The sequence below is a fragment of the Castor canadensis genome, chromosome 8 (assembly GCF_047511655.1).
Source record: "Castor canadensis chromosome 8, mCasCan1.hap1v2, whole genome shotgun sequence".
Taxonomy (NCBI): Eukaryota; Metazoa; Chordata; class Mammalia; order Rodentia; family Castoridae; genus Castor; species Castor canadensis.
This window is the reverse complement of record NC_133393.1, coordinates 132,447,992-132,468,464: the sequence shown is the minus strand read 5'-3', so window position 1 is coordinate 132,468,464 and position 20,473 is coordinate 132,447,992. Positions and strand designations below refer to the sequence as shown.

At 40.5% G+C, this 20,473-nt stretch overlaps 1 protein-coding gene across 4 annotated transcripts in view; it reads left to right on the top strand.

Annotated features, from left to right (window-relative positions):
• Positions 1-20,473, top strand: part of Tmcc3 (transmembrane and coiled-coil domain family 3) — a 269,620-nt gene that overhangs the window by 113,227 nt on the left and 135,920 nt on the right. Inside the window, exons 1-2 of one of the 4 annotated variants that reach the window (XM_074084141.1) lie at positions 7,870-8,117; positions 10,808-10,960. The exons of the other annotated variants lie outside the window; for them this stretch is intronic. The gene's annotated coding sequence lies outside the window, so the exon portion shown is untranslated. Of the gene's footprint in view, positions 1-7,869; positions 8,118-10,807; positions 10,961-20,473 lie in introns of those variants that run through there. 4 annotated transcript variants of the gene reach the window in all.

Below are 20,473 nucleotides of genomic sequence, written 5' to 3'. Positions count from 1 at the left end.
CTGTATTTGGCTACTTAGGCTCGGTGGATTGTTCTCTGTTTTCCTCGGAACCATGTTTTATAGTCCAGGCACGCTGGAAGAGGGTGCCTGTGCTTTCAGGTCCCAAGTGCCAAAGGCTGGTTTTATTCTGGCCCTAATACTGTGGGTCAGAGCCTGCCCTGCATGAGCCATCGGGGCCACATCAGAACATTCTTTTCACAAACATGAAGTTGGGGTAGAAGCAACACCTGAAAAGGGGGATCGAGGCAGGCAATCCTACAAGAATTGACAGGGTCACCAACGCAGCTTTCCTGTTTAACTGCTTCAAGCCCAGTTCTCCATGAGCAGCACACGCACACTTGCATTGACTTTGTTCAGTAATCACTGGGCACCAGCTGTGGGTCACCTGTCCAGTTTTGAGCTCTGTTACTTTGCTGTCTGTGTATTCATTGTACTTCCCTGCCTCGGTTTCCTGAGACTGTAGTGATAATACTTGGTAGAATTGTTGTGAGAATTAAGTGAGATTTCATACATACATATATAATATGTTAAAGTGATATACATGGAATTTGTACTAATTCTGTATAATATGTACATATTCTTGGAACAGTGCCTGGAACAGCAGAGTTAATGAAATGTCAGCTGTTACAAATTCCATAGTCCCTTTTCCACAATTTTGAAATCCAAAAGCTCTTGGAAAACTGTTTCTTCTTGACTTTGGTAGAAATTCTGACCTGATCTGAACTAAATGACTTGCAAAACCATTTGACCTGAAGGAATGTGAGATGGTTGTGAGGCCACTTAGTGTGAACATTCACACATTGTGCTGAAGAAGTGTCAGTGTGGCAGGTTATACAGGGTGATGTCCCAGCCCCACTGGCAATATTACGTAACATTTCCACTTTCAGGTGAAAACTTCTGAAATCTAAAATACATCTGAGCCCAGGATTCAAATGAGGGTTGGGGCTGTGTTTCTTTGTCCAGTGTCCATCTCATTCACAGCACAGTACCTGTGTGAATGAATAATCTGTGCCTTCAGGTGCTCTTAGGTCACCAAGTGGATTAAAGACAGTCCTTCACTTAAAGACAGTTCTTCACTCATAGCAGTAAGAGGAAAGCATCTAAAAGTGAGTGCCTCAGGCTGCAGAATCCAGTGACTCCTTATGTTCTGCCGGCACAAGGGACTGAGGATTTGTCAGTGAGGAAACCAAGCCTTGTGGTTTATTCATTGCAATGGAACTTTGTCTGTGGAAGGCGGCAGCAACCACTAAATAAATAATTGCAGACAGAATGAGGGCTTCTCTGGATGCTGTGGGATTCCATAAGAGGGAGCTAATGTTTTCCCTGGAGTCAGAGGAAACCGTCCTGCCTGACTACACTAGACAGAGACCTGAAGCAGGGATGAGTAGAAGGAGCCGGGTTAAGAGCCTCAAACCCAAAAATGGTAGAGGAAAGTGCATGTCAAAGGCCAGAAGGCTGAAGAAAGCCTGCCTCACTTTGAAAGAATAGGACAAGAGTGTGGCTAGAGAACACCAGCAGAGGATGGTGAGAGAAGGGGGGATCACAAACCTAATCAGAGCCCCTTGGGTGGGAGCCATAGACTGGTCTCGTAGTGTAGATAGCCCGGGCTTATGGCTCCTGTCCTAGCATTATTGATAGCACTGTGTTTCACTCTCAAAAGTGCCCCAATTTGGACAATTGCAGTAAATGGACCTCCTTATAGGCAACTTATGGAATGAGAAGCCAGTGACACATTTTAAACAATGCATAGTTGAAAAAGTTGTTTGGGGTGATTTGGGCCACTTGGCTCTACACAAAAAACAGGTCTTTTGTCTTTCTCTGACATTCATGCTGTTGGTCTCAAGGGTTACTAGAAAAGAAATCAGGCCTGAGAAGCTAAACCAGAGTGCTGGTCAGCAGAGTGACCTTTGTTGCCATAGGACAGCAGAATTTTCGCTGTGTCTCTGTGCACACATTGCCTGGTGACCTTGTGAAATGATAACGCTCTTTTAGTCAAACTTTCAGGAATTCCTGTGTTGTCTGGAATTACCCTCAGAAACAATTATAGGTCTGTCTCAGAACCCTCAGGAAGGGTGGCAGCCTGTTCTTTCCTTTCTCCGTGTGTGTGTGTGTGTGTGTGTGTGTGTGTGTGTGTGTGTGTGTTTGCCTACATGAAAACCCATGCTTGGCTGCCTTGCAATTTTGATTTTCTTTGCTGGTCAGATCCAGCACTTGGCAGATAAGTATTCATCAGTTTTAGGCTTTCAACCAAGAAAAGTCAGGGGAGAATTCAGGAAAACTCAAGACTTATGTTTTACATTTTGTGTAGGATGCTTCCAGTGCCTCAGAGATACAGATGCACCCCTTTGGGAACCCCTTTACTCTTGGTTCTTATTTCTGTCACATTTTGAGCTTTCCTGTCTGCTTCTGGGTAGGTGGAAAGATAAAAGCTACATGACAGCTGGTAATCCCCCTTAGGCACACAGTGGGGTGTAGTTTACAGAGGCTTAGTGATAAGAAGCAGATTAGTCCTTCATGATAAATAGGAATTGGAACTTTTTCAAAGCTGCTAAAAAGGCTTCCGTGTGGCCAAGTGACTTTGCCAGGATGGGGCTCCTGGAAATAGGCCAGTTGTAGACTGTAGGAGGTTTACTGAACTCCCCCGGGCTAGGCTGCCTGGAGCCCCCAGGCTGGCTCTTACCTAGGTGAGTTCATGGCAGGCTGGTAAACCAGGGAATAGCAGACCCAGAGAGAGGGTATGATTTGTCGTTTTGCCCTAGGCCAGCCTCAGATCAAGATTCTCCTACCTATTGCATGACAGAGCCTGGGAGGTCTGTAGCTCTATTATCCCCACCCCTCTGTAGAACTGGAATAACTCTCAATCAGAGGGGAAGTCATCTGTGAAAAAGGGGAGCATCTCCATTAACGGAGGCTGAAGAAGGGCAAAGTCTGAAAAAAATGGGCTTTTAGAATTGGATTGATAGGCCAAAAGTCATGCTGTTCAAGGGTGTCTCCAGATAGCATTATTGTAGAAGGCATGATGTAAATGCTACAAGGGTCTCAGTAGAGGTACAGCTTCGCATTTTACTGTCAAGAGGGAACACACTTGCTTTCCAGGCTAAGACCCAAGCCATTTGTTAGGGTAAGGCCATCTACACATCTGTTGTGGCAAACAGCTAGCTCAGTGTAGTGGTACCTCCAGTTCTTGCCCTCACCCTGAGGGATCCTTTCTGGGATGCCTAATTTGCCTGCTTGGACTTCTGAGTCAGGCCTGAGTTGAAATGAAGATTTGATGATGTGTTCATTTGGAAATCTGACTTGTACTTTATAGGTGGAAAGTCAGCACACTCCTAACCCTTTCCTTGGCGTCCAGTTTTGTCCTATTCCTGCTTATAACTTGATACTCCTGTTTCAGTTATGACAGCTCTTAGTGATGCTGGCCCTCATAAAATGGTTCAGGATACTAACAGTTGAGTATGAATTGTACCTTAGCTTTAGTGTTCTTTAAAATATTAGTGTTCTTCCGAGAGGCTATTGTTTTCCACAATGTGTATTTGAATATTTGAACTTTTCATGAACATGAATGGCTCTGGTTTGTCGGACTGTGCTTAAAATAGCACTCAGAATACCTGTTTCTCCCATCCAAGTACTAACCAGGCCCGACCCTGCTTATCTTCTGAGATCAGATGAGACTGGGCACATTCAGGGTGGTATGGCCATAGACAGAATACCTGTTTCTTAATCTTGGCTCCTGCACTTAGTAGCTGTGTGGTAGAGACAGAGGCAGGTTTCTTTGAAAGGGATCAGCAAATTAGAAATAAGGGCAAAATAGTTTCTGCTGGGTATTGAGGGGGGAAGAGGGACGGGGAGGAGTGGGTGGTAAGGGAGGGGGTGGGGGCAGGGGGGAGAAATGAACCAAGCCTTGTATGCACATATGAATAATAAAAGAAAAAGAAAAAAAAAAGAAAGGGATCAGCAAGCTTTTCCTGTAATTGGGGTATGAATCAGCTTTCTATTACTGTATAAAATACCCAAGATTTATTACCTTAAACAGAGGAAGAAGGCTTATGGTTTTGGAAGTTTCAGTTCATGATCCATTTGCCCTGTTGCTTTTGGGCCTGTGGTAAGGCAGAACATCATGGCAGGAGTACATGGAGAGCCAGCTGCTCACCTTGTGGGAGTAAAGAGGTAAAGAGAAAGGATGAGGGTCTTAATATCCCTTTGAAGGTTACACCTCCATATAACTGGAAGATTTCCAACTAGGGGCCACTTTTTAAAGGTTCTACCACCTCCCAAAAGTACCACAGCCTAGGGACCAAGCCTTTAACACATGGGTCTCTGGGGGACAGTTATCCAAACCACAGCAATGGACAAGGTAGTAAATATTTTAGGCTTTGTGAACATATGGTCTGTATCTCAACTATTCATCTAACTATTCATCTCTGCTGCTGTAGTGTAAAAGCAACCATAGACAATATATAAAGGAATAAAACTTTAGTAGAGGAACTGAAAATTGAATTTCATATAATTTTCACGTCATAAAACATTCCTCTTTTGATTTTTCTCTCAGCCATTTAAAAATATTTAAAACCATTCTGAGCTCATAGGTCTTACAAAAACAAGTAGTGGGTTGGATCTGGCCAGCACCTGGTGATCTGCTCTCTCAAAATGTACTGCATGGAATCTAAGCTGCCATGATAGAAGTCGGTCAGTGTTTGCTTCTGGGAGTGAGGTGGATTGACTCAGAGGGGCCAGCAGGTAACTCTCTGGGGTTAAGGCAAAGTTCTATGTTTTGCTGGGGCTGTTGGTTACAAGTATATGTATTTGTCAAAACCAATGGAGGGTATATTTAAGATCTGAATATTTCATTTCATTGTATATAAGTTATACTTCACAGAAAGAAGGGAACCCATACTGCGTAACAACCACAAAATCTCAGTGGCATGCAGTGGACAGTAGGCATTTATCTCTCACCGTCTGTGGGTCAATGGGGACAGCTCTGCTCTACTCACGTTCCTATTCTGGGCATGAGGATAGATGGGGTGGCCATGTACAAGACAGCAAAGCCAATAGCACTTGCCTATTTCAGACCTCCATTTGCCATATTGCTCAAACACAGCCTGACTACAGGTGGCTGCATTTCCTGATTTAAGAAAACATATCTACAGTGCTAAAAACCTGCCAAATCTCAATCTTCACATGGATGGCATATATTATAGGACAGCAGGTCACACATGTCCTGCTTTAAATGAAGTAAAAGATGAGCAAAACAGGACTGAATGTAACCAAGTGCCAAGACGTATCTCCAGATAAAAATAGGTTTCCGGCAGGTGTGGCAATGACACCCCTCTGCCTGTTCCTTAGGATTTGGCAGTGCTCACACCTGTCTCTCATGCAGCTATCTAGTTCTCCTGAGTGACCTTATCCTGCCGATGGCGTCAGCAGATCCTCTTGCTGCAGCCCATCCTCTTTCTTGAGCTCTACACCCTCATTTCTAGCTGTTGGCTGCTCTCTAGATACCACAAATGCGACCTAAGCTGAACTCAAGAGCCGATTTCCTCCGGTTTCTATCCTAGTTGAAATAGCACCATTTGTCAAGCCAGGCATGGAAGTCTTTGAAAACTCTTCACCCTCTTTCATACTCACATCCAGGCTCTGGCTATATCAGATTCCCCTGTCCCCCTCACCGCTCCCTTTAATGTTTCATAAGTTCTTCAGCTTGCCAGGCACTGTCTTTGAATTCCATTGTGATTCATGAGAACGCTAGTGGAAGTCTCCATGCTGGTCTCCTAGTATCTAACCTTATCTGCACTCTTCTTCCTCCTTTTTCCATTTCGTGTGTGTGTGTGTGTGTGTATGTGTGTGTGTGCTTAGTAACGGTTGTCTCTAGAAAAGGACACTGTGGTCTACAATGGGAGACTTTTTACTATGTATCTTTATAGTGTTGGAGGTCTAACCATGAGTGTGTGCTTTATTTTTGAAATAAAATAATAAGTGATTAAGGGAATTGGTGGCAGGGGTTCATGACTCATTGTACACACAGAATGAAGAAGACGGAATAGTTGGATGATTTTGAAATTTGAAGCTTGAATTACTGGGAGATGATGGCTTTTTTTTTGAGCTGACTAAAATGCTGCTATTTGTAGTAATAAATTCAAGGCTTCATTTCTGGCTCTTGGGTCATAAGCTTTCCCCAACAGCATAGGGCGATTCAGACTCTTAAATGTGCAGTTTCTCAAGAGCAGGCTGGTGGTTTCTTATCAACTCTTAGTTGCATCCAGCATAATGAGTAAAAACTGGTAGAGTGGAGCATTCATTAGGTTAACAGCAGGCATTGAACTCATGAATGCTCATTCTCACACGTACTAATTATATAAGCTTGGGCAAGTTACCTGACTTCTTTGGATTACAGTTCTCTGAGAAATGACAAGTTATAATAGTACTTCCTCCAGAACAAGATTTTGGGAATTAAAAGCTCTTACGACAATGTCTTATTTCAGATTATACCCTGTATAAATGCTACCTATGTTTGTTAATAACATATATCCATTGGAACTAGAGGATATTATGTTAAGTGAAATAAGCCCCCCACAGAAAGACTCATACTTCATGTTCTCATATGTAACTTTCTCAAAAAGTTACATAGAAGACTGGAGGGGGGAGAAGAGATGGAGGGAGGTTGGTAATAGGTACCAAAATTCAGTCAGACAGGAGTAATAAATTTTAGTGTCCTACAGCACAGCAGAGGTACTATAGTCCACAGCAATTTATTTTATGCTTTATAAAGAACAGAAAGAAGAATCCAAACACAAAGAAATGATAAATGTTTGAGGAAATAGAATATTTCCTCATGTATCATTATGCATGTATCCATTGTATTGAACTGTCACACTATAGTCCATAAATATGTACAATTATTGTGTGTCACATTAAAAAAGTATATCCAAGAAGCAGTTTTCCTCTCTGCTTTAAGCAAACCTCCAAAGAGGAGGGTCTTGGATGCATAGTCAGGGGCCTCCCTGAGCGCATACAGCTGGTCCATTCCTAAGAGTGCCAGCCTTCCTCTCTCTTACTGCCATCTGAGGTCATCTTGTCTACCTATGTTCTCCTGCTGATAAGTCTGTCTTGCTCCCTGTCCCCCTGGAACACTTACTGACATATGTGGCCAGTTAATACTGCTTAGAGGAATGAGTTAGCTATCTTCAAAATGCTACTGATTTTCCCAGTCATATTGAGTTTAGAATCAACTGTAATTAATCCACATATGTCTTCTTAATTATCTATTGTTGGTGTGGGGGGTCGTTAAACTCCAGGCTTTACAGTTGCTAGGCAAGCACTTTACCACTTGACCCACATCCCCAGTCTTTTTTATTTTAGCTTGTTTTTCAGATAGGGTCTCATGCTTTTGCCCAGGCCAGCATCAGACCATGATCTTCCTACCTGTTCCCTCTGAGTAGCTAGGATTATAGGCTTGAACCACCACACCCAGTTTGTTCTTGAGATAGTATCTTCCTTACTTTTACCTAGGCTAGCCTTGAAACACATCCTCCTATTTCTAGCTCTCAAATAGCTGGGATTACAAGTGTGTGTGCCACCATACCACACCCCCTCTAAGTCTGTTTTATATAATAATTATGTTATTCTCAGCTTCATTCCCTCATGCCACCTCCTCCCATCCCTTCATATTTTGTAGGCTTTATAGTTGTTTTTATCATATTTTATCTTATTTAATCTTACCCTGAGAACTGATCTAGGATGAAAATATTGATTAGTTTAAAAAGTATTTACATAAACATACAGATTATAAAACCAAATGGGTTGGGAAGGCATATTATGGTAAAATCAGCAGCATTTTGAAATTAGCTGGCTCATTCCTCTAAGCAATGCCAAGTTGTCACGTGTGTCAGTCATTGTTCCAGAGGTATAGTGAGCAAGACACAGATGGGTTCTCCTCTCAGAGTCTACTTATGGACAGGAGAATACAGGCAGATTCCTGTATGACCTCAGATGGCAGTAAAAGAGGAAGGAGGGCATCAGCACCATCAGGAATGGACCAGCCATGGGAGCATCTGGAGGCCCTGAGGTTGAAGGAACAAACAGAAGGCCAGCATGGAAGGAGGAGAAAGTCAAGGAAGAGGGTAAGATAGCCTGGGAAAGCTGGGATACACAGGCCCGAATATGTCACAGTTGGAAGGTGTTTCATTTCTTTATGCTGTGGGTTAGTTTTGAGATGAGCCTCTTCCGATTATCTATGCCCTGTTCTTAGACCCTGTGACTGTTAACTTACACAGTTAAAGGAACTTTGTAGATATAATTGGTAAAGGATCTTGAGATGGGGAGGTGATCCAATTGGACTCACTGTCATTCCAGATACCCTTGTAAGAGAGAGGCAAGAGGATCTGAGTCAGAGAAGGTGAGGAAGGGACCACAAGCCAAAGAATTCAGGCAGCTTCCAGAAGCCAAAAAGGGCAAGGAAATGGATTTTCCTCTGAAGCCTCAAGAAGAAACACAGCCCTGCCAGCACCTTGATTTTAGACTTATCTTTGGAGCTATAAGAGAATAAATCTGTATTGTTTTTAGCTGCTAAATTGTGATAATTAGTTACAGCAGAAATAGGAACTGAAAATGGAGCAGCAGCCACAGTAGGGTATTTAGCAGAAGAGCAATGGGACCCAACTTAGTTTTTAAAGGATGGGGCTGTTGAGAGGCAGCAGGGAGGCCAGTTAGGAGGCTGCTACAGTGTTCTTAGGAGAGACACGACAGAGGCTGAGATTAAAGAAAGGGTAACAGATGGAGAGGAATGTGCAGATTTTGGAGCCAGCTAATAGGAACTGCTAATAGCTTAGTTGTGAGGAAAGGGAGAAATCAGAGTGATGCTGAAGTTAGGTTTGCAGAACTGGAGGCATTTATCCAAATGTGGGGAGATTGGAAAAGAAATAGATTTAGGGAGGAAATCCTGTTTCTGTATATTATAACTTGTGATGCCTGTTGGACCTGGCAGTCCATGTTGAAAAAGCAGACAAATGCATTATAAGAGAATGTACCTTTCAGAAGAGAGGTGGTCTACTGTCCCCTCTCCCTGGGAAGTGTTTGCTCTCCCATAGAACTTCTGGTGTCCCCATCACCCGACCAGCCACATTTGGTCTGTATAGCACTTTTGTTCTTACGCTTGTCCTGGTCTCTTTCTCCATAGAAACTGAATAAGCAATTAACAGAGTCTAAGAGGAGGCTAGTATGTTTGATAACTAAAGAGTGATAAAGGAAATGTAGATTAATTTGTGCCCCAAACGTGTTCAGTAATTTAGTGCTTTTTCAGAGAGCTAAGTGGATTCCGTGAATTTTAATTGATGTTTAACTTTTAATTGTGTTCATGTAGGGTGGCCAGTTGGAACTATGCCTAATAAGACGGATGAGTATACACTCATTTACATGCTGCATGGTTCCAAGGATCAGCCAGAGGGAGAGGCCCAAAGTGGGAGGTGGAAAACTGCAGGGCATGGATGAGCCAAAACTCATCAACTTTTGGGAAAATGAAAAATTATCAGTCTTGTTTTGTAGTCATCTTAAATAAATATAGGTTTACTATCATTTCTCCCCATTAGTGCTTTTTTTACATTTTAAATTTATTTGAGGAAAAGACATATAAGAAGCGTTGGTTATTTTCAGTGGGCAGAATTCTAATTTGCAGGAGTTTATGGTTCAGATTACTAGCCAGGCCAGCAAATGTTGTTTACTGAACATCTAATCTCTGTGAAGTACTTTGCTACACACTGAAGGGGTGGGGGGTTGGGAGTGGGTAGAGAGCTACAGTAATAAAGATGCATTTTGGCCAGCTCGCTGGCTTAAGCAACAAGGAAATCTGTTGTCTTAGTAAGTGGGGCTTATTAAGTGGGGCTCTAGGCACAGTACACAAGCTTTTGCTCTCTCCATGGCTTTCCTGGCTCTGTCCTCCTGCATTTGGTGGCTCTGTCTGTAGATCAGGAGCAAGATGGCTACAACAATTCCAGCTATCACATCCAGATTTGATGGCATCCAACAGAAAAAAGAAGAGTCATCTCTTCCTTGTGTGTCTTAAATATGAAATAATCTCTCCCAGAAGCCCTCTAGGAGACTTTATTCACATTCACCAGGATTGGGTCACATGTCTATTCATAAACTAGCCCCTGGCTGAGGAAATGAAATTACTAGGATCGTCGTAGATCAAGGAGTGGCAAACTATAGCTAGCCACTTGTTTTTATAAAGTTTTATTGGCACAAGTCATGTCCATCATTGTCTGTGGCTATGGCAGAGTTGAGGAGTTGTGACAGAGATGTCACCCCACAATCTGCCCCTTTATGAACAAAGAGGCAGGCTTAGATTAGTCATCGGGGTGTGTGAGCATTAAAAGGGCACTGGAGACTCCAAAAAGGTCGCTAGAATGTGACCCTGTTCCTTAGAGACTTCTGGGGCAATGGTATTTTAGTGCATTAGAATAGCTACAAATGGTGGTTGCAGTTTAATACACAAATGAAAGATCTGTGAATACTTACAATTGAAAACTCTTTCACTACAAAGTAGGAAAAAAGGAAAGAAAACCTCTCTACCTAGAGTACACGAAAGCATTTTTAAAACTTTAGAACAAAAATAGTATTTAAAAAAGCAAGTTTATGCAGTTTAAGAAACCATACTAAAAGAAGGAATGGTGATGATAATAATGCCAACAAATAGTCCAACTGAGGCTCAACTCTTATTTTACCTCCCTTTTTTCCTTAATGGCAATCAACCCAAAAAGAGTGGAGCAAACAATGTTTGTCTGGTTTTTTTTTTTTTTTTTTTTTTTTGAGACAGGGTCCTGCTGTGTTTACGAGGCTGGCCTTGAACTTGAGACTCTCTTGCCTCCACTTCCCAAGTAGCTGGAATTACAGGCCTGTACCACCAAGCTCAGCTAATGATTAAGATTAATGAACAGGCAACACAAGGAATCCTTGTAGAGTTAGACAGGTAAGTATCTTCACTGGGTTTTACAGTGTGATAAAATTGTATCAAAGTTCACATACTCCAAAACAAGTAACCCTAAGAAAGTCTGAGTAACACGGGGGGATTGAATCCATGTCAGTATCCTGCTGTAGTTTTGAAGACCATTGAAGGAAACTGGATGAAGAATACCATGGGTTATTAGTCCTGCGTGTGAGCTACAATGATCTCTACTAAAGAAAGATAAATGAATGGGAAGGACACTGAAACCCTGGATAAGTGAAAGGATGGTAGAAAGCTCATTCTGGTTACAACCCAGATATAAACAAGCTGACCATACAGCAACTGTTTACAGCTTTTGAGATGTTACAGAGAATAGGAACAGCACTAAAACATGGGAAAATGCCCCCTCTCTATTTTCACAACTGGTATTTGATATTTCATCTCATTCTAGAGAAGCTTATAATGGAGTCTCAATTAGACATGGCAATTAGAAAAATGAAGAGATTACAAGGAGCCAGTAAAGGCTCACTGAGAACACTCGTTATCAGAACTTGGCTTAGGGAACATCATAGTGCTTCTGAATCTGAACTTCAACAAAGCACTTGGTTTTTTTGGTTTTTTGTTTTTTGTTTTTTTATTATTCATATGTGCATACAATGCTTGGGTCATTTTTCCCCCTGCCCCCCATCCCTTACCACCCACCCATCCCCTCCCTCTTCCCCCACCCCCTCAATACCCAGCAGAAACTATTTTGCCCTTATCTCTAATTTTGTTGAAGAGAGAGTATAAGCAATAATAGGAAGGAACAAGGGGTTTTGCTGGTTGAGATAAGGATAGCTATACAGGGCATTGACTCACATTGATTTCCTGTGCATGTGTGTTACCTTCTGGGTTAATTCTTTTTGATCTAACCTTTTCTCTAGTTCCTGGTCCCCTTCTCCTATTGGCCTCAGTTGCTTTTAAGGTATCTTATTTAGTTTCTCTGCATTGAGGGCAACAAATGCTAGCTAATTTTTTAGGTGTCTTACCCATCTTCCTATCTCTCTTGTGTGCTCTCGCTTTTATCTTGTGATCAAAGTCCAATCCCCTTGTTGTGTTTGCCCTTGATCTAATGTCCGCATATGAGGGAGATCATATGATTTTTGGTCTTTTGGGCCAGGCTAACCTCACTCAGAATGATGTTCTCCAATTCCATCCATTTACCAGCGAATGATAACATTTCGTTCTTCTTCATGGCTGCATAAAATTCCATTGTGTATAGATACCACAGTTTCTTAATCCAATCGTCAGTGGTGGGGCATCTTGGCTGTTTCCATAACTTCGCTATTGTGAATAGTGCCGCAATAAACATGGGTGTGCAGGTGCCTCTGGAGTAACCTGTATCACAGTCTTTTGGGTATATCCCCAAGAGTGGTATTGCTGGATCAAATGGTAGATCGATGTTTAGCTTTTTAAGTAGCCTCCAAATTTTTTTTCCAGAGTGGTTGTACTAGTTTACATTCCCACCAACAGTGTATGAGGGTTCCTTTTTCCCCTCATCCTCGCCAACACCTGTTATTGGTGGTGTTGCTAATGATGGCTATTCTAACAGGGGTGAGGTGGAATCTTAGTGTGGTTTTAATTTGCATTTCCTTTATTGCTGGAGATGGTGAGCATTTTTTCATGTGTTTTTTGGCCATTTGAATTTCTTCTTTTGAGAAAGTTCTGTTTAGTTCACTTGCCCATTTCTTTATTGGTTCATTAGTTTTGGGAGAATTTAGTTTTTTAAGTTCCCTATATATTCTGGTTATCAGTCCTTTGTCTGATGTATAGTTGGCAAATATTTTCTCCCACTCTGTGGGTGTTCTCTTCAGTTTAGAGACCATTTCTTTTGATGAACAGAAGCTTTTTAGTTTTATGAGGTCCCATTTATCTATGCTATCTCTTAGTTGTTGAGCTGCTGGGGTTCCATTGAGAAAGTTCTTACCTATACCTACTAACTCCAGAGTATTTCCTACTCTTTCCTGTATCACCTTTAGAGTTTGTGGTCTGATATTAAGATCCTTGATCCATTCTGAGTTAATATTGGTATAGGGTGATATACATGGATCTAGTTTCAGTTTTTTGCAGACTGCTAACCAGCTTTCCCAGCAGTTTTTGTTGAAGAGGCTGTCTTTTCTCCATCGTATATTTTTAGCACCTTTGTCAAAGACAAGTTGGTTATAGTTGTGTGGCTTCATATCTGGGTCCTCTGTTCTGTTCCACTGGTCTTCATGTCTGTTTTTGTGCCAGTACCATGCTGTTTTTATTGTTAGTGCTTTGTAATATAGTTTGAAGTCAGGTATTGTGATACCTCCTGCATTGTTCTTTTGACTGAGTATTGCCTTGGCTATTCGTGGCCTCTTGTGTTTCCATATAAATTTCATGGTAGATTTTTCAATGTCTTTAATGAATGTCATTGGAATTTTGATGGGAATTGCATTAAACATGTAGATTACTTTTGGGAGTATAGACATTTTTACTATGTTGATTCTACCAGTCCATGAGCATGGGAGATCTCTCCACTTTCTATAGTCTTCCACAATCTCTTTCTTCAGAAGTGTATAGTTTTCCTTGTAGAGGTCGTTCACATCTTTTGTTAGGTTTACACCTAGGTATTTGATTTTTTTTGAGGCTATTGTAAATGGAATTGTTTTCATACATTCTTTTTCAGTTTATTCATTATTAGTATATAGAAATGCTAATGATTTTTCTAGGTTGATTTTATATCCTGCTTCCTTTCAGCAAAGCACTTGTAAAACTCCTTTTTTTTTCAGTTTTATTGAAAATAACATTATACATTTGTGTTTTGCTGGAGAATGTTAATTGTGTTGTTTTGAGGCCAAGCTAAGTGATCAGAGGGTATTTTAGGATTGTTACTGCAAAAGTTGGAACAAAGATTTATTCCTTCTTCCTTGATGTGAGCAAGAAATTTGTCAACCTAGGACTGACAGGTAGTAGCTATCATCCATTTATAAGAAGGCTAGTTTCAGGAAGAGACAACAAGAGAAATGGAGGAAATCAGGTTTTTGGTGACATCACCTGTTTGCTGGCTTGAACCCTGTCTAAAACTAAAAACTACTTCTGAATTTTCCAAATATATAACTTTCCTTCATATGTAAACCAGTTCAACTTAGATCTTCTTTGAAACCAAAGGTTTCTTATTGACCAACATGGTCATTGGTTTTGAGTGGTAAGATTACTTGTTTCATGTTATCATTATTTAATTGTATTTGCTAAATTATCTATAGTTAGCATGGATTGCATTTGTAAGACAAAATGACAAAAAAAGACTTTAAACAGGTACTTGCAGCATCCATACTGTGGAAGTTACTTGTCTAGGGAAGCAGATATTTTTACCTAGGGCTGAACCAGGATACGTAGTAAACTGGTCTGCCTCAGATGGGGTTCTGAGGACATCTCTGATGACATTTTGCACTGTCATCTGTGTTACTGTTCTACTATTTCACTACTTCTATAAACTTATTTCTCAAACAGGATCTATAGAGTGATGACATGCTTGTCCAGTTTCTTTTGGGGAGCTCAGAGGACCCCATCTGACAGCTGGTTCACTTTTTACCACTGCTTACTTTGCTAGTTTTGAGCCATGAAGGAATTCACTGCTCTGCTCTCATTTAATTTTGCCTTCCTGCTAGCTTATTTTTTTTAAAAACATCACATATTTGGGTTCAATTTTAAATTAATAATATATAATATTTTAAATATAACAAATAAATAGCAAAAGAATAAGATAGAAAGAGAACCTGTAGCTTTAGAAACTTAAAGGAGTTATCAGCCAGTCATAGGTGGATATGGACCTTACTTGATTTAAAGAAACTGCAAAGAAAAACGGAAGATAAGCTAAATCTGGCCTGAGACTGTCCCCTTATCCTGTGCCCTACTAAGGGACCTGGCAGATAAACAATTTGGCAGGTAAATAAACTTGAAAATCAAATTGAGGAGGATACTTTGTAACAAAATATCCTCTGACTCTTAGCCAGCCATTCCAGCTAAGCTTCAGCCAGTCACAGACTGTCAGCTGATCAGTCATGCCCACAGAAAGCAAATGGCAAGTTGTGGCAAGAAAGCATTTCTGAACCTCAGTTCTGTTTTCTGTCTGTAAATACCCCCTGCCCACCCATGTGGGACTGAGGTCTCTGAGCGTCTTCTGGTACTGAGTGATGCCTGATTTATGAATCATTCTTTATTCTTTGTTCATTTAAATTCAGCTAAATTTGTCTAAAGTTCTTCTTTTTGTATAAAATGTTTTCAGCAGGGTGTAGTGATGAATGATTATAATCCCAGCAATTGGGAGGCTGAGGTGGGAGGATCATGAATTCTAGGCCAACATGAGCTACATAACAAAGATTCTGTCTCAAAAAAAAAACAAAAACAAAATGGAGACATTTGGAAATATTAAAGTCCTATTGTATTTTTTTGGACATAATAGTGGCATTGTTTTCATGTTTTTTAAAACTGTCTTAGCAATACATATTTGAAATATTTAGGAGGAGATAATACAATGTCTGGGATTGACTGTAAAGTAATAGAAAAGAGAGGAAGTGAGTGAGAATATAGATGAAACAAAATTGGTTCTGAATTGATAATTGATGAAGCTAAGAAGTAGCTACACAGGCATTCATTAACCACTTAATTTTTTCTGTGATAAAAAGTTAAATAAAAATTAAACACTCCCTTACTTACTTTCCAGTGGCAATCAGTATTAGAATTTGATATATGCTTCCTGAAAACTTTCATTGCATAAATGATAGAAAAGGGGGTAGTGGAGAGGTTTGGTGTCGGCTCTATTTAATTAAACAGAATCAGGTTCATGCTGACTATACCTTTCTTTTGGGAGGGGGAGTACTTCACAAAGCATGGCCATTTTGTCATTTAATTTTACAATGGAGTAGTTGGTACATTTTTCTTTTGTTCTATAGTAGCCCCCACACCCAGGGGGTAATTTGGGCCTTTTGTGCAGCATACCTATGCTAGAAAGCTAGCCTTTCTGTGGGCTTTGGCCAGAGCTGTAATTAAGTCTTGGACAATTCCTGTTCATCTGATTATGATTCTTTTCTGGCCCATGTGGTTCCCTCCCTATGTGAAGCATCGGTTCTTAATCTGGTTTCCATTTTTCTAATTGAATATCACAGACCCACAGACTAGGTTTTTTTTTTTTCCATTAAAAAAATTTTTTTGGCAGTCCTGGGGTTTGAACTCACAGCTTTAAACTTGTAAGGCAGGTTCACTACTTCTTGAGCCACACCTCCAGCCCTTTTTGCTCCGATGACTTTGGAGATAAGATCTTGCTTTTTGCTCAGGCTGGCCTACCATCCTTGTATTGTTGTTGAGATGGGGTCTGAGGAACTTTTTCCTACCAAGCTGGCCTGGCACCATGATCTTCCTAATCTTAACCTTAATCTTAATCTTAATCATATAGCTGGGATTATAGGCGTGAGTCACTGGTGCCTGAATGGGTAGTTTTTTAAAAATTTTTTTGAATTTATTTCTAACTGGGCATGGTGGCACATGTCTGTAATCCCAGGATCATGAGTTTGCAGCCAGCCCGAACTACATAGTAGCCTTGCCTCGAAAAAGTCAAAAAATAAAAATTAAAAAAAAATAATTTCTTACAGTTCTGGAGTTTGAAAAGTTCAAAGTCAGGTGAACCACAAATGTGAGAGCTTTCTTGCTGGTGGGGACTCTGCAGCACTCTGAGACTAGGTTGGCCGTCGTATGGTGGGACTGAGCAAGCAACCCGGAGAAAAACTACTTCCACAGTAACGCATGAATCCATTAACTCTTTAATGGCCACAGCTCTCAGGACCTGGTCACCTCTTAGCAGCCCCACCTGGGCCCACCTCTTAGTACTTCATAATGGGGATTAAATTTCAACATGAGTTTTTGCAGGGGGACATTCAAAACAAGGCATGGCCTTGACAGGCCCTCCTCCACAGGTCTTGCTGTCAGACAGCAACTGTAATGTCTGTTGGAAATTCAGCATCCTCTGTTGCATGCTGTTTAGGGGACAAACATTTGTGAGAGCTAGAAAAAGCACTGGATTCCTGTTGCTCGTTTGGGTTTTCTATAATGTGAATTCTTTGTAACTAACATATATTGTTGGATTTTATATAATGTGAATTCTTAGTCACTAACATATATTGGTAACAACATTTGAGAGAGTGCTTTGTTTTTTTAAAAGAAGAGGATGGATGAATAGGTGACCAGCCTTGGCTCCAGGATGACGCTTTCTGTGTTCATACTGGGAAACTGACTCAATTTAATTTCAATATCTGTGATTGTGCATTTCCCTTTTATCCCAGTGGGAAAAAAAGAAAACAATGTGTGCTTAGAATCCTTTTTCTTTTTCCCTTAACCCTTACAGAACACAATAAATGTCATGCATGATTTAAAATATTGCCATCATCATTTAGTACTCTTACCTGATTTTTTTGGAGCATTTACTCTGTGCCTGACTCAGTGTCAGGCCCTTGGGAGCATTTTTCACATTGTTGTGCTGATGGAAACATAGAGGTTGGGCATTGAGGAAGGATGGATTTACGATGAGAACAGTAAGCCTTTGGTTAAGTGGGTGTGTTTTGTGTAAAGATGCAATAATGACAGGTACCGTTTACTGAGTAATTGTCATGTACTCAGTACTTACCTAAATGTGTTCTATCAATTATCTCATTTGATACTCACAGAAAACTTATGGAGTCTGTGCTCTTATTATTCCCCCCTTAGATAGGAAATCAAAGTACAGAATATTAAATTCTTTGCTCAAAACCACACAGTGGTATGATCTGGATTTAACTCAGTCCAACTCTAGAATCTGTGCTTACTATGGAATTATTACTGAGGAATATATTAACTTACTGAAACATTGTATTAGTGGCTTCTAGTTTAAAGAAAAAAGTAGATGGTTACTTATTGTTAACTGTCAATATCCTTGGAGTCTGGAGTATCAGACTGGGATGCATGCTGAAGGACTTTCAACAGATACAATAATCATTGCAGCTGACTGTCTTACTACTGCATTTGGGCTGCTATTAACAATTACTTTAACTGGGTAATTTATAAATAATAGAAATTTATCTCCCACAGTTGTAGAGTCTGGGAAGTCCAAGATCAAGGCATTGGCAGATTTAGTGTCTGGTAAGGCCCATTCTTTATCAGCAGTACCTTCTTGCAGGGTCTTCACATGGCAGAAGGGTAGAAGGGATGAACACTGGGTACTTAATTTGTGGAAGGACAAAAAAGGGCCAGGCAGCTTTTTGAAGCCTAATCTATAATCTCCCCCTCCCTGCCCCCCAGCTTAATACTATTCCGTTGAGGATTAAGTTTCAACATGAATGAGGGACACAAACATTTACACCATAACAGGGTCAGAATTCATTTCTAGACTTAAAGAAAACTGATCAAATTTTTACTGTACACTTATATTTTCAGGAGATGAAATTTCACCTGTAGTGGGTCTGGAGCCATATCAAAATGCATCTTACTCTGTTATTTGCATTGTTTATTTATGGTGACAATAAACCCAATGGGCTATTATGTTTGCTGAGTCATTGATGAATTTAGTTATTCATCATGTAGTTTGCTTTAATGTGCAAACATGTATGTTTCCCTAATGTGCATGCTGAAACACTTTCAACAGATGCAATATCATATTGCAGCTGGCTGTCTTACTGCATCTGGGCTGCTGTAACAAATACCTTAGACTAGGTAATTTACAAATTATAGAAACTTATCTCTCATAGTTCTGGAGTCAGGGAAGTCCAAGATATATATGTACATATATGCATATGAGTATGTACATATGCTTTACTTTAAAATATTAAAATCATACTGCCAGATTCTTATTTTCTATAACCTGTACTTAGTAATTCTAAATTCTTTCAGCTGAGACTCAAGTCTGACACTAAAAACTACACGTTACTACAAGCTGGGCTGTGTAACCCTCAACTCAAACTTACAGTCCTAGATTACCTTTTCTCTCTGTCATTTCATCATAATAATGATGAAAGCTGTCATTCACTAGATGTCACCTGTGTTGAGCTTGGTAGTAAACATTTTACCTGCATTATCTCATTTCATTCTCAAAAGAACCCTATGAGGTGCTTTTATTCTCATTTTACAGATGACAAAGTGAAAGCTCAGAGCAGTTAAGAGAGAGGTTAAGTGAAGGCTTAGAGAGCTTGAATTTGTCAATCAATAGGAAATGGGGCCTAAACCCAGGATTGTCTGCAGCGGAGCAGACAGAACAGTGTATGAAGACCCCAAGGCAGCCATTGATGAAGGAAGATGCTCAGAGTAGTGTGTGCTTGTTCGAGGGTATGCTTGTACGTAGATTAGTTTTAAAAAGTAAACAGGGACTAGGGGTGTAGTTCAGAGACTGAGCATTTGCCTAGCATGTGTGGGGACCTGGGTTCCATTCCCACCACTGTTTAAAAAAAGTAATAATAATAAAATAAACAGCAGTAACTATAACTTCCTGTGCACTGGTGAAGTAGAAAGACATTTGAATGCCAGCTCTGTTTAATATTAAAGATACTAAACAAATCACAACTTCTCTGAGTCTTAGTTTTCTCATCTGTAAAGATTATCATACCTATTTAACCCACATATAAAGTTGAGGTCAAGATTAAATAAGGTGATAGGAATGAAAGTGCTAGGTGTGGAGTTATTAGCCAGTACTCTTATTTGTTCCCCCTCTCCCCGCCATAGACCTATGCACTTTTAAAATACACTGGTATGGATTTGGTTTAATAGGCTCCTTTAAAGGAGGCTAGTCCTGTTTCTTACTTTATTCATTCATTCAACCAACTTTTATTGAATACCTACCATTTCCAAAGCATTGACTTTATTGTTTGAAGTGTAGCAATGGCTCTGCTGTGGCCACAGACTGTTGAGGATATTTTCGTTAGGATTGCTGTCCATATGCAGTCTGTCTCAACCACATACACAGTGACCACAGGTAAAGTAGACAAGGTCCAAATCTCCCTGTGGCTGCCCACACTGATCTCCTAAAGAAATCTGTGGATAGGTGGGGCATGGAGCACCTCTTGTGGCTTTCTGTCTTGTCTTATGGGATAAATGAGGGATTGGGAAGGCTTAGAGTGAAGCCAAGGTGAAGCTGTTTCCTGACACCAAGACACACCATGTCATGCTCCTTGGGCCTCTCAGTCTGTCCAAACCTAGAGATCCTGAGCCAGATCGTTTAAGCTGGCTTAAACATGTAATTTTTAAAAGAATCACGTATTCTTCTCAGTTTACCAGTCAACTATAAAGAATAATAAGCCCTGGTCTATTTTGAATACATTTAAAGTGGGGTAGTCTACAAAATTTCATAGGTAAATTTTTAAAAATGTTTAAACAGAGCACACACTCCATCCTACAGGCAACAAAGGTGGTGTGGTTCAACAGGTGTTTACTGCACATTTAATTTACTAAGCATTTCCTAGGATAGACACGGTGAATGCTTAGGCTGTGCATTTTAAAGCAGTAAAATGATGGTGG